Here is a 14,406-nt window from a genome sequence, read left to right on the forward strand (position 1 = left end):
AGTTTATGACTAGAAGAAACCCGTCAGGACCTTTACTTTTTGACGAAGGAATCAATCGAACAGTTCGTAGAAATCAAAGAGAAATAAGGCGTAGTTTACCATACACAAAAAATGAACAAGAAGACAATACTCAACCTCTAACCGACGAGATGGCTGAAAACCAAGACAATCAGCTGTCTCCTACAATTGTAGCTAATCAAAATCCTACTCCACGTACTATGTATGACTATGCTAAACCCTCTTTAACAGAAACTGAATCAAGTATAGTTAGACATGCTATTGCTGCGAATAATTTTGAATTAAAACCTAACACTATTCAGATGATACAGTAGTTTGTTCAGTTTGATGGCTTGCAGGATGAAGATCCCAACACTCACTTAGCAAATTTCCAGGAATTTTGAGATACATTCAAAATCAATGGCGTTTCTGATAATGCCATCCGTCTTTGGTTATTTCCCTTCTCACTGAGAAACAAAGCTAAACAGTGGTTAAACTCATTACCACAAGGGTCTATCACTACTTGGGAGCAAATGACCGAGAAATTTTTACTAAAATTTTTTTCGCCGGCTAAAACGGCTAAATTACGTAATGATATCTCTTCTTTTGTGCAGATGGACTTAGAAGCACTTTACGATGCATGGGAGAGATACAAGGATCTATTGAGAAGGCGCTCTCACCATGGGTTACCTCTATGGTTGCAAGTTCAAACGTTCTACAATGGTGTGAATCCCTCGACAAGACAAATGATTGACGCTGATGCTGGTGGAACTATCAACAATAAAACACCGGAAGATGCCTACGAATTCATAGAGTAGATGTCACTAAACAACTATCAGTGGCAAGTCATGAGGACTAAGCCAACAAAACAGCCAGCATTTATAACATCGATTCACTCATCATGCTCTCTAATCAGGTAGAACTTCTCAATAAAAAGATTGATAGTTTTTTTGGTTCTACGCAGGTACATCCAGTAATGAGGTGTAACTCAAACGAAGGAGGTGTGCATACAGAATATCAATCATTCAACCCCACAATCGAAGAGGAACAAGTTAACTATATGGGTAACAATAACTTTAGACCTCAAAATAACCCGTACAGTAATACCTATAATGCAGGTTGGAGGAACCACCCAAATTTTTCCTGGGGAGGTCAAGGGAATCAAAAGCCACAAAATCAGGGTTTTCAATAGCCACCTTATCAACAAGAGAAGAAACTGAACCTTGAGGAAATGCTTTCAAAATTTATATCAATGTCAGAACCCATTTCCAAAGTACCGAGACAGTACTTATGAATCAACAAGCATTGATCCAAGGACTAGAAACTTAGATAAGCTAGCTTTCTAAATTAATTTCGGAAAGACCACTAGAAAAATTATTTAGTAATACCAAATAAAGAGAGCATGTCAAAGCGGTTACACTAAGGAGTGGGAAAGTGTTAGCGGAATATGAAAAGAAGTTAGCACAAGAAGCTGTGGAAAGCGAAAGGAGGGAAGAAAAACCCGAAAATAGTGAAAAACCAATGCCAGAGTAATATACACCACCAATTCCATATCCAGCAAAATTAAAAAAAGACCGCATTGACGCACAATTCAGTAGGTTTCTTGAACTTTTTAAGCAATTACATATCAACTTACCTTTTGTTGAAGCTATCTCGCAGATGCCTACATACGCAAAATTTTTGAAGGAGCTTTTAACAAATAAAAGGAAGTTCGAGGACTTATCTACGGTAGAACTCAACGAGTAGTGCTCCACCATACTCCAAAATAATCTGCCAACCAAAATAAAAGATCCAAGAAGTTTTACTATCCCTTGCTTAATTGGTAATCTGAATATTGAAAAAGCACTAGCTGAATTAGGCGCTAGTATTAATTTGATGCCCTATAAAATGTTCAAATAGCTTGGTGTTGGGGAACCTAAACCCACTAGGATAAGTATTCAATTAGCCGATAGATCAGTTAAATATCCCAGGGGTATTATAGAAGATGTACTCGTAAAAATAGATAAATTTATATTCCCTGTTGATTTTGTTGTGCTTGACATGGATGAAGATGTAGAAGTACCATTAATTTTAGGGCGCCCATTCCTAGCCACTGCTAGAGCCGTGATTGATGTGGGTGACGGTAAATTGGTACTTAGAATAGGTGACGAGGAAATGATCTTTAAAATTTATGATGCTATGAGATTCTCTAGGGAACAAGATGATTCATGCTATTTCATTGACTCTATTGATCATATTACTCAAGACTCTTTTCAGGAAATTGTACAAGAGTAGATGATAGAACCGTGTCCAGCTCAAGACGAGGAAATAGGTGAGGAACCTAATAACTCTCCGTCAAAACAAGTAGAATATAAGGGTATTAAGATCAACAATGAACTTAGGCAAAAACCCTCGATTAAGGAGCCTCCCAAACTGGAACCTAAACAATTACCAAATCATTTAGAATATGCATTCCTTGGAAATAATTCTACATTACCAGTTATTATTGCTTCTAATTTGCAACCTAATGAGAAAGAGGAATTAATCCAAGTATTAAAAGAACATAAGAAGGCCATAGCATGGAAAATTTCTGACATCAAAGGAATCAGTCCTTCTTTTTGCACCCACAAAATTTTTATGAAAGATGAATACAAACTGTGTGTGCAAGCTCAGAGACGTCTGAACCCCAACATGAAGGAAGTTGTAAAAGCTGAGGTAATTAAACTTCTGGATGCTGGAATTATTTATCCTATTTCTGACAGCTCTTGGGTAAGTCCAGTGCAGGTTGTCCCCAAGAAAGGAGGCATGACGGTTGTAACCAACGAGAAGAATGAATTAATCCCAACAAGAACGGTTACAGGGTAGAGATTTTGCAAAGACTACAGGAAACTGAGAAAAGATCATTTCCCCTTGCCATTCATTGACCAAATGTTAGATAGATTATCCGGACACATGTATTAATGTTTCCTGGATGGACTCTCTGGTTACTTCCAAATCCCAATAGCTCTTGAAGATCAAGAAAAGACGACATTCACATGCCCATATGGTACGTTCGCTTATCGTAGAATGCCTTTTGGATTATGTAATGCCCCTACTACTTTTCAGCACTGTATGATAGCTATATTCAACGAACTCATGGAAGATATCATGGAAGTCTTCATGGATGATTTTTCGGTATTCGGTAACTCTTTCCATCTTTGCCTTAAAAATTTAAAACGAGTTTTAATAAGATGTGAAGAAACAAACCTTGTGCTTAACTGAGAGAAATGTCACTTCATGGTTCAAGAAGGTATTGTACTAGGGCATAAATTTTCTAGTAAAGGGATTGAGGTGGATAAATCTAAAGTAGAAACAATCGAGAAATTACCACCTCCTAGTTCAGTTAAGGCTATTAGAAGCTTTTTGGGACATGCTGGTTTTTATAGAAGATTCATTAAGGATTTTTCTAAAATAGCTAAGCCTTTAACTAAATTGCTAGAAAAAGATATACCTTTTAACTTTGATCAGGAATGTTTAAAAGCATTTAATACTTTAAACGATAAATTAATTAAGGCTCCAGTTATAATTGCACCTGATTGGAACCTGCCATTCGAACTAATGCGTGATGCAAGTGATTTTGCAGTAGGTGTAGTACTGGGACAGCGAAGAGACAAGTATTTTCAACCTATCTTTTACGCCAGCAAAACCTTAACGACTGCACAAGAAAACTATACTACTACGAAAAAGAGTTGCTAGCTGTGGTTTTTGCTTTTGATAAATATCTCATATTGTCTAAAGTTGTTGTTTACACTGACCATTCCTCCCTTCGCTATCTGTTAACTAAAACGAATGCAAAACCTCGACTTATCCGATGGATTCTCCTTTTGCAGGAATTTGACTTGGAAATTCAAGACAAGAAAGGAGCTGAAAATCTAGCGGCTGATCATCTATCCAGGCTCGAGAAAACCAATACCAGAGAACTAGATGACGTGGAAATTAATGATTCGTTCCCTGAAGAACAATTTTTCGCTATATCTAACTCTGAGGTACCTTGGTTTGCAAACATCGTGAATTTTTTAGCTGCTAACATTATCCCAAAAGGGTTAACACACCAGCAAAAGAAGCGATTCTTTAATGATGTAAAAAAATACTTTTGGGACGATCCATTTTTGTTTCACAAATGTGTAGATAAGTCATCAGAGGATGCGTTACAGGATCAGAAATATCAAAAGTATTGAAACACTGCCACTCAGGGCCAACCGGAGGACACTATTGTGGAACAAAGACCGCACACAAAATACTTGAATCAGGTTTTTATTAACCTTCGTTATTCAAAGATGCCAACAGGTATGTTACTTTATGTGACAAATGCCAACGGACAGGTAACATATCTAAACGTGATGAAATGCCTCAAAACTATATGTTTTCTTGTGAAATATTTGACGTGTGGGGTATCAATTTCATGGGCCCATTCCCCAGTTCATTTGGAAATAAATATATCTTATTAGCAGTTGACTACATGTCCAAATGGGTAGAAGCTCAAGCGCTACCTACTAATGATGCTAGAGTGGTAGTACGTTTCCTTAAAAAACTCTTTTTGAGATTAGGAACACCTAGAGCAATTATCAGCGATAGGGGCACTCATTTTTGTAATACCCAATTTGAAAAAATCCTTAAGAAATACGGAGTTCATCATAGAACGGCCACCCCATACCATCTTCAAACTAATGGACAAGATGAAGTAGCAAACTGAGAACTCAAACGGATCCTTGAAAAAATGGTAGAATCAAACAGAAAAGACTGGGCAACAAAAATAGACGATGCCTTATGGGCTTACAGAACCGCTTTTAAGACTCCTATAGGGACATCACCTTACAAACTAGTTTATGGCAAAAGTTGTCATCTCCCATTCGAACTAGAGCATAAAGCTTTTTGGGCTATTAAATTTTTAAACCTTGATCCCGAACTTGCAGGAAAAAATAGTTTGATGCAGCTGAACGAGCTAGATGAATGGCGAGCCAATGCATACGAAAATTCACGCCTATACAAGGAAGCAACAAAGCGGCGCCATGACGTTCGTTTAAAACAACGGAAAGAATTTGAAGATGGAGATCTTGTCTTACTATACAACACAAGACTCAAATTGTTTCCCAGGAAACTAAAATCACGATGGTTAGGACCCTTCGTAATTCAATCTGTTCATCCATATGGCACGATAGAGGTAAGTCACCCATCATATGGTACATTCAAAGTAAATGGACAACATCTCAAACTTTATAAAGGTGAGGATTTTAAAGTTGATGGAGAGGAGCTATGACTCCACAAACCACCCTGAGGATACTAACAAGGTAACAGTCGAGCTTAAACTATATACAAGCACTTCTCGGGAGGCAACCCGAGTACTAACCATTTTAAATTATTTTAAATTCAAAATTTTAAAACTTTAGGTCACTAACAGAGTATTTGAAGCACAGATTCCCAGCACCACACGGCCTGTAACACGACCGTGCTTAAGGCCGTGTGCACCAACACGAAGGGAAACACGACCGTGCGATACGGCCGTGTGAAAATAGAGTAAAAGATTTCCCCGAAACACGGTATGCAATAATCCCCACGGTCGTGTGACATGGCCGTGGGTGAACTTGATAGAGGAACACGGGCGTGGGAATGGAAACCCACGGGTGTGCCAGGGACAAGGCTCAATTCTATTTCTTCGACATGGGCATGAGACACGCCCGTGCTGCTAAGCCGTGGACAATAATACATGGGCATGGTACCTTAACATGGGCAGGGGAGAAACGAACAAAGCTAGGCACGACCGTGCAATATGGCCGTGTACCACACATGCCCAAGACACACGGGCATGGGAGAATAGCCAATCACGACCTAAAAATTTGAAACACACGGGCTCACCCTCATACGTACACGGGCGTGGCCCTAGGCGTGTGGCCCTCCCCTATATAAGCAAATCACTATTCATTTTTTCTTCCTTTAAAAAAAAAACCTAGCCGAAATCTCCCATTTTCCACTCCCTGATCCCTATTCTCAGCCACCACTACCCTCTCGTCTAGTTCATATGGTAGCTTCATATGCTGACATCTCTGAGCACCTCACCCGTTTCAAGCTTCTGTGTTTTCAACGATTTGACAACATTGATGCTACTCTACAGCAGATTTGTCAGCACCTTCCTATCTCATCGCCAGTCCCACCTCGCGAACCATCTAGCAATGGAGATATCTAGAAATATTTATTTATTATTTTATGTTTTTTACTAATGATTCAAACTATTTCTATTATTTTTATTAGATTTTAGATATTTTATTTTTTCTTATTAATTTCGGCTATTTCTTTTTGAGTACTTATCCTTCATAATATCCCCTAAAAAGTTCTTGATTTTATCCTAATTATATAGAGCTCTTGAGCTCATCATCATATAGGAACTAAAGCTCCACCGGGAAAGGTTCTTCACGACTTCCATGTCCTGCTTGACCACGACCATAGCTACCACTAGGTATAATATTCTTTTGGCACAGGACTTATGGCCTAATGAACCTCTACAACTGCCGGAGTATCCTCCTCCACTCTCAAACCAATCACGGAGTATCCTCCTCCACTCTTACACCAATCACTCTCCAAAACTCTAGTTCGAGGAATTCATCTATATTTGTACATTGAGGGCAATGTACATCTTAAGTGTGGGGAGGTATTTATTTCACTATCAGAAAAATCCCTGAATAATCACCTTGTTCTCATGAAAAACTCTCATATCATATTTAGGATAAATTTTAATTGATTTATGATTTTTATTGATAGATTTTGAATTAAAACATAGGGATTTATGCATTGATTTTTTTAAACTTTCAGACATTAGAGAATCAAGCATGATAAGTTGATTTTTAAGAAATTAAATTTAGGTTGTTTCCCCAAGTCGAGGTATTACTTTGAATTAGAATTCACGAGTCTAAACATCAAAAAGCCATAAATTTTTTGTGAGATTTTTGAGCCTTTTGAGCATCTATTCATCCTTTCATGCTCACTTTTATTATTGCTTTGAGTGCGTCAGTATTGAACTATTATTCTAGAACTTGCTTGATTATGCATGTCGAGACCACACCATTTGATTTGATATATCAAAATGATTAAGGTGCTTAGGATTAACCCACTCATGCCATGAAAAGCCGACCTCCACGATTAACCCCTAGTAAACCCCCTTGAGCCCAACAAACCAATTCTTGTATTACCTTTAATATTAACCTTTAACCCATTATTGTTGAAATCCTCTAAATTAATCCCCATTTTTGTCGAAATTTGAGTTGAATGGTTTGCCTAGCTACGTTTTGTCCTTGATATTTAGCCTACATTATTTAACTTGTTCATAAAAAAAAACACAACTATGTATGCATATCTGTAATTTCATATTCTGAGAGAAGCTCTGTTGTATGCAAGTGAAGATTAACTTTTTTTCTAGTTAGGAAAATTTTCAATTCAATCTCGATTCTAACCCTTTCTTTCAGCTTGTGACCACACCCCCTAACCAAGCCTCATTAAACCCCTCTAAAGACCTTTTGATTGATGTATCATCTTAAAATTAAAGTGGTGGAGATTTGATTTTCATGCAAGCCTATGGTAATGACTTTCCATTATTGACTATTGAGTGCTTCCTTTATTGTCCTTAAAACACCTCGAGTGATTTGAGTGAATCTTTAGTGAGGATATAAAACTTTGTGATATTCTGAATTAAAGGTAATTACTCACATGAGGGAGGACACTTATATTTTCGGGATAAAATGCTCAACTTAGAATGATTGAAACTTTTATGTTCTTTTAGTTAAATCCTCAATGTATGATTACCTATGGATTAATTTCAGATATTATTGATAGAAATTATAAGTTGAGAAGGATTCATTCTGATTATGAGTTGAGAATTTTCCCTGAGGACAAGCAAATGCTTAAGTGTGGGGGTATTTGATAAACTGTAAATTAGACATATTTTTACCCCATGTTTAATGCATTTTATACATGATTTCTCATTAGAATTGGTGAATTCGATGCTCCTAATGCTTTAATTTCATGTTTTGTACTCAGAGAGCACCAAGAGTCAAAAGGAAGAAAAAATGAGCCAAAAAGGGATAAAACAGACAAAATCGATAAGATGACACGGCTTAAGCCTTGCCACACGGGCAGCTCACACGCCCGTGTCTTTCGAGGGTGTCGACCAAGGCTTTCACGATTCACACGGCTTGGCCATTGACCCACATGGTCGTGTGCAATTTAATGGATCGAACACGGCCTGGCAATCATGTCACACGGCCATGTCACACGAGTGTGTCCCTGCTGAGCCCAAGTTAAGTCCAATTTGGAAAAAGGCCACTTTGGAGGGTTTCGAGGCATTCCAAAGCCTATAAATACGTACTAGAGGAGGAGAAAAAGGGAGATGGAGAAGAGGGGTAAGGAATTACCCCAAGGAAGCCGATTGATCCATCTCAGAAGTCGGATTCATCATCAAGACTGAAGATCTCTCCTCAATTTCCCTTCAGAAGTTTTGGGTTTTCTTCTGAGATGTTTTTTTTTTATTTAGTTATGAACTAAATCCCCTAAATACCTAAGGGGAATGAAACCTAAAACGAATCTTGTTATTATTTTCTGAATCGTATGATAAATATTTAACTTGTTCTTAATTATGTGTTCTTAACTCTTATTTTGATATCCCAGGATATTGATTCAGGACACGCTCTTATGCAGAGGAGGAATAGACCCTGTCTAAGAGTACATTTGCCATAATTAAGTGGAGTTGATTGCGCGCCTAGAAATAGGGTGACAAAATTTTGCCGGATTAGGGTGAAACCTAATAAGGGGATCCATAGATCGAGTTAATGCAACCCTAGAGCGTTAATTAGAGAAAATTCTCAGTTATTTAATCTAGGGATTAGACGTTGTTAGTCTTGAATAGGGATAATAACATAACTTAGGGATCTCTACGGAACAAGTTGAATGAATAAATCATCCGATTCGGAGCCAAAATAACAAGTAAAGTCTAGGTGGATTTTTCCTTAGGTATTGTCTCAAGTCAATCGATTTTCCCAAAAGCAATTCCCCAATTCTTTTCTCTATGCGTTCTTAGTTTAAATAATTAGTTAATTAAAACAAACCCTTTTATTCCTAGGCTAGATAATAAAAAGATAGTTATTACTAGTACTTTTGGTTCCCTTGGGTACGATATCCCGTTCTTGCCATTACTATACTATTGTTCGATAGGTGCACTTGCCTTTTCGTCGTGATAATAGTTAGTCTAGGTTTGATCTTCATTATAAATATTTATTACTTGTAACGAATCACTGCGATCAAAAAGCCATAATTTTTGTGAGGTCTTGAGCCTTCGAGAGAATCTATTAATTCTTTCATGCTCACTTTCATTATGAGTGCGTCAGTATTGAACTGTTATTCTAGAACTTCCTTGATTATGCATGTCTTGACCACAATATTTGATTTGATATGTCAAAATGAGAAAAACACTTAGGATTAACCCACTAATGCCATGAAAAGCCTACCTCCACGATTAACCCTTAGTAAACCCCGTTGAGCTAACAAGCCATTTCTTGTATTACCTCTAATATTAACCCATAACCCATTATTGTTGAAATCCCCTAAATTAATTTGATCCCTATTTTTGTCAAGATTTGAATTGAAATAGTTGCTCAGTTATGTCTTTTTCTTAATAGTTAGTCTATGTTATTTGACTTGTTCCTAAAAAAAAGTGTATACACATTAGTAGTAATCTTTTGTTTTTGAGCTTAAGTATTTAAATTCCATATTCTGAGAAGAAGCTCTGTTGTACACAAGTGATGATTAAATCTTTTTCTAGTTAAGTTATTTTTCAATTCAATCTCGATTCTAACCGTTTATTTCAGCTTGTGACCACACCCCCTAACCAAAGCCACGTTACAACCCTCTAAAGACCTTTTGATTGATGTATCATCTCAATTTATAGTGGTGGAGATTCGGTTTTCATGCAAGCCTATGGTAATGACTTTTCATATTGACTGAAGAGTGCCACTTTCATTGTCCTTAAACACTTTGAGTGATTTGAGTGAATCTTTAATGAGGATGTTAAACTCCGTGAGATTTCGAATCGAGGTAACCACTTAGATAAGAGGAGATGCCTAAGTTCTGCATGATTAAATACTCAACTTGGAATGTTTGAAAGTCCAATGTTCTTTTAGTTGAATTCTCAATGTACAACTACTCATGAATTAGTTTGAGATATTTTCGATAGAGATTATAAGTTGAAAGCAATTTATTTTGATTATGAGTTGAGAATTTTGCTTGAGGACAAGCAAATGCTTAAGTGTGGGGGTATTTGATAAACTGTAATTTATACATATTTTTACCCCATGCTTAACACATTTTATGGATGAATTTTCCTTAGAATTGGTGAATTCGATGCTCCTAATGCCTTAATTTCATATTTTATACTTAGGCGAGCATAGGAGAGCGAAAGGAACGAGAAACGGGCCAAAAACGGAGAAAATGGGCCAACGTACGAAATTAACATAGCCTGTACCTCCTCACACGGGTAGACCACACGGCTGTATCTATTTGGCAGAATCGAAGCACGACTCATACGGGTATATTACACGCTGATAAACCGTAATTTATACATATTTTTACCCCATGTTTAACGCATTTTATGGATGATTTCCCATTAGAATTGGTGAATTCGATGCTCCTAATGCTTTAATTTAATTTTTTATACTTAGGAGAGCATAAGAGAGCGAAAGGAATGAGAAACGAGCCAAAAACGGAGAAAATGGGCCAAAGTACAAAATCAACACGGCCTGAACCTCCTCCCACGGGCAGACCACACGACTGTGTCAATTTGGCAGGCTCGAGCACGGCCTGAAGTAATTGCACACGGGCGTGTCCCTGTCGAGCCCAAGTTGAGTCCAATTCGGAAAAGGCTAATTTTGAGGGCTCTTAGGCATTCTAGAGCCTATAAATACAGCCTAGTGGAGGAAGAAAAGGGACACACAGAATAGGGAGTAAGGAATTACTCTAAGGAAGCCGACTAATCCATCTCAGAAGCCAGATTCACCATTAAGACTGAAGATCTCTCCTCAATTTCCCCTTCAGGAGTTTTAGGTTTTCTTTATGTTTTGTATTCTTTATTATTCTGAGATGTTTTGTTATTTAGTTATGAACTAAAACCCCTAAATACCTAAAGGGAATGAAACCTAAGATGAATCTTGTTATTATTTTCTGAATTGTATGATAAATATTTAACTTGTTCTTAATTCTTGTTTTGATATCCTGGGATATTGATTCAAGGTAAGCTCTTATTCAGAGGAGGAATAGACCCTTTCTAAAAGTACATTTGTCATAATTAAGCGGAGTTGTTTGCCCGCCTAGACATAGGGTGACAAGATTTTGCCGGATTAGGGTGAACCCTAATAAGGGGATCATAGATCGAGTTAATGCAACCCTAGGGTGTTAATTAGAGAAAGGTTTCAATTATTCAATCTATGGATTACACGTTGTTAGTCTTGAATAGGGATAATAACATAACTTAGAGATCTCTACGGAACAAGTTAAATGAATAAATCGTCCGATCTGGAGCCAGAATAACAAGTACAGTCTAGGTGGATTTTTCCTTAGGTATTGTCTTAATTCAATCGATTTTCCCAAAAGCAATTCCCCAATTCCATTCTTTGTGAATTCTTAGTTTAGAGAATTAGTTAGTTAAAACAAAACCTCTTTATTCTTAGGCTAGATAATAAAAAGACAGTCATTACTAGTACTTTTAGTTCCTTTGGGTTCGACAATCCGGTCTTGCTAAAATTATACTACTGTTCGATAGGTATACTTGCCTACATCACGATAATAGTTAGTTTCAAGAACGATTAATTATAAATATTTAAAAACTATCACGAAATTACGCGACCACACGCCCGTGCCATTCTAACAGGCTCGAGCATGGCCTAAAGTAATTGCACACGGGTGTGTCACACCGGCGTGTCCCTGCCGAGCCCAAGTTTAGTCCAATTTGGAAAAGGCCAATTTTGAGGGTTCTTAGGAATTCCAAAGCCTATAAATACACCCTAGAGGAGGAGGAAAAAGGACACACAGAGAGGGAAGCAGGGAACTGCTCAAGGAAGCCGATTGATCTATCTCAAAAGCCGGATTCATTATCAAGACTGAAGATCTCCCTCAATTTCCCTTCAAGAGTTTTGGGTTTTCTTTATGTTTTGTATTCATTATTCTTCTGAGATGTTTTCCTTTGTAGTTATGAACTAAATCCCTTAAATACCTAAGGGAATGAAACCTAAGACTAATCTTGTTATTATTTTCTGAATTGTATGATAAATATTTGACTTGTTCTTAATTATGTGTTCTTAATTCTTGTCTTGATATTCCAGGATATTGATTCAAGTTAAGCTCTTATTCAGAGGAGGAATAGACCCTGTCTAAGAGTATGTTTGTCATAATTAAGCGGAGTTGGTTGCGTGCCTAGAGATAGGGTGACAAGATTTTATCGGATTAGGGTGAAACCTAATAAGAGGATCCATAGATCGAGTTAATGCAACCCTAGGGAGTTAATTAGAAAGAGATTTCAATTATTCAACCTAGGGTTAGACGTTGTTAGTCTCGAGAGGGATAATAATATAACTTAGGGATTTCTACGGATCAAGTCAAATGAATAAATCGTCCGATTCAGAGTCAAATAACAAGTAAAGTCTAGGTGGATTTTTCCTTAGGTATTGTCTTAATTCAATCATTTTTCCGAAAGTAAATTCCTAATTCTATTTTCTGTGATTTTTTAGTTTAGTTAATTAGTTAATTAAAACAAACCCCATTATTCTTAGGCTAGATAATAAAAAGACAGTCATTACTACTACTTTTAGTTCCTTTGAATTCGACAATCCGGTCTTGCTAAAACTATACTATTGTTCGATAAGTACACTTGCCTACATCGTGATAATAGTTAGTTTCAAGAACGATTAATTATAAATTTATAAAACTTATCACACTAATATCACGATCAATCACACTATCTACTATTTTGGTACCTTATTAGCTAAACTTAAATTATGGCATGTATAGGCTGGATTATATTTTGAAAAAAAAAAGATGAAAGTTGGTTATGTATAATGCCATGAAAAAAAGGCTATGTTATTATATTAGTATCCGATTATGTTAAGTAAGGCTTTAGTTAATCTTGACCATTAAATTGCTCGCTTTGAATGCAAAGTATGTGAGGTGAGTGTCATATGCTTTGAAAGTAGCTTGCGTGTTATGTTAGGCTTGGTTTTATAAATCTTTAGTCAAATGTTTGATGAACTCGTTGATTAGTAATTGAAGTTGGATGTTTGGTTTTGCATGTGATTCTTAAACGCAGGTTTCGGTAATGTATGTTTAGTGTTTTTGTTATTATGTGATAGTAAACATTATATGCGGCAGTGTTTCAATAATGTATACGGTTCATGGATAATCTAGTTAGTTAATTGATATGTATTTAGAATTTTAATGATAAGTTTAGCTTTGGATTTTGCGTAAATACGCAAGTTGAAAGCATTCATAATGAGTAAGTTATATGTATAAATGTCTAGTTTTATATGAAGTCTGTGTCAAGTGCATAAACATAATATACATTTGATCTATTTGATGATATGTATATTCAGTCCTATAGTTTATTATAGAAGTCATTGTATTATTAAAAATCATAAAAATTTTGAGTAAAATAGAAAGGAATGTGCTTGATACAAATTCTGAAATTCATTTATGTATTAAGCTATGATATGTGTATATAACACTTAGACTTGCCATATTATTTAAGATTTTGCATGCCTGGTACACATGTAAAGTGATTATGATTACAAGTGTTTATTAATTATTTACATATGATGGTTATAAGATTTTATTAATTAAACGTAAGTAGTGAATGGATTTAATGCAATATATAGATTATAATTATTATTATTGTTTCATGTGGATAATAAGACTATTTACATGTACATGAAGTGGAATGTTCTAATTTAAAGAATGTATTAATTTATGAAGTTAATTTTAATTAATCTTTGAGACTTACGTTTGTGAATAATTATATATATATTTGCGTTCGTTAGAGATCGTGTTTAATTCGGTAATGCCTTACGACCCTATTCCGACGACGGATACGGGTTAGGGGTGTTACAATGTACACTCTATTTTGTGCACTTGGTCTGGAAGAATATAGTAGGGTATCATCATGTTCCAATGCCAATGAGTTATGAGACAAGCTTGAAGGCACTCATGAAGGTACAACTCAAGTGAAGAAGTCCAAAGTTGGAATTCTCACTCTCAACTACGATACCTTCAAAATAAAGCTTGAAGATGATATCAAGGCAATGTATGATCGATTAACTATCATCATTAATGGATTAAAGTCATACGAGAGGACTTATCCCAATGAAGAGG

This window comes from Gossypium hirsutum, chromosome A12 (genome assembly GCF_007990345.1).
Source record: "Gossypium hirsutum isolate 1008001.06 chromosome A12, Gossypium_hirsutum_v2.1, whole genome shotgun sequence".
NCBI lineage: Eukaryota > Viridiplantae > Streptophyta > Magnoliopsida > Malvales > Malvaceae > Gossypium > Gossypium hirsutum.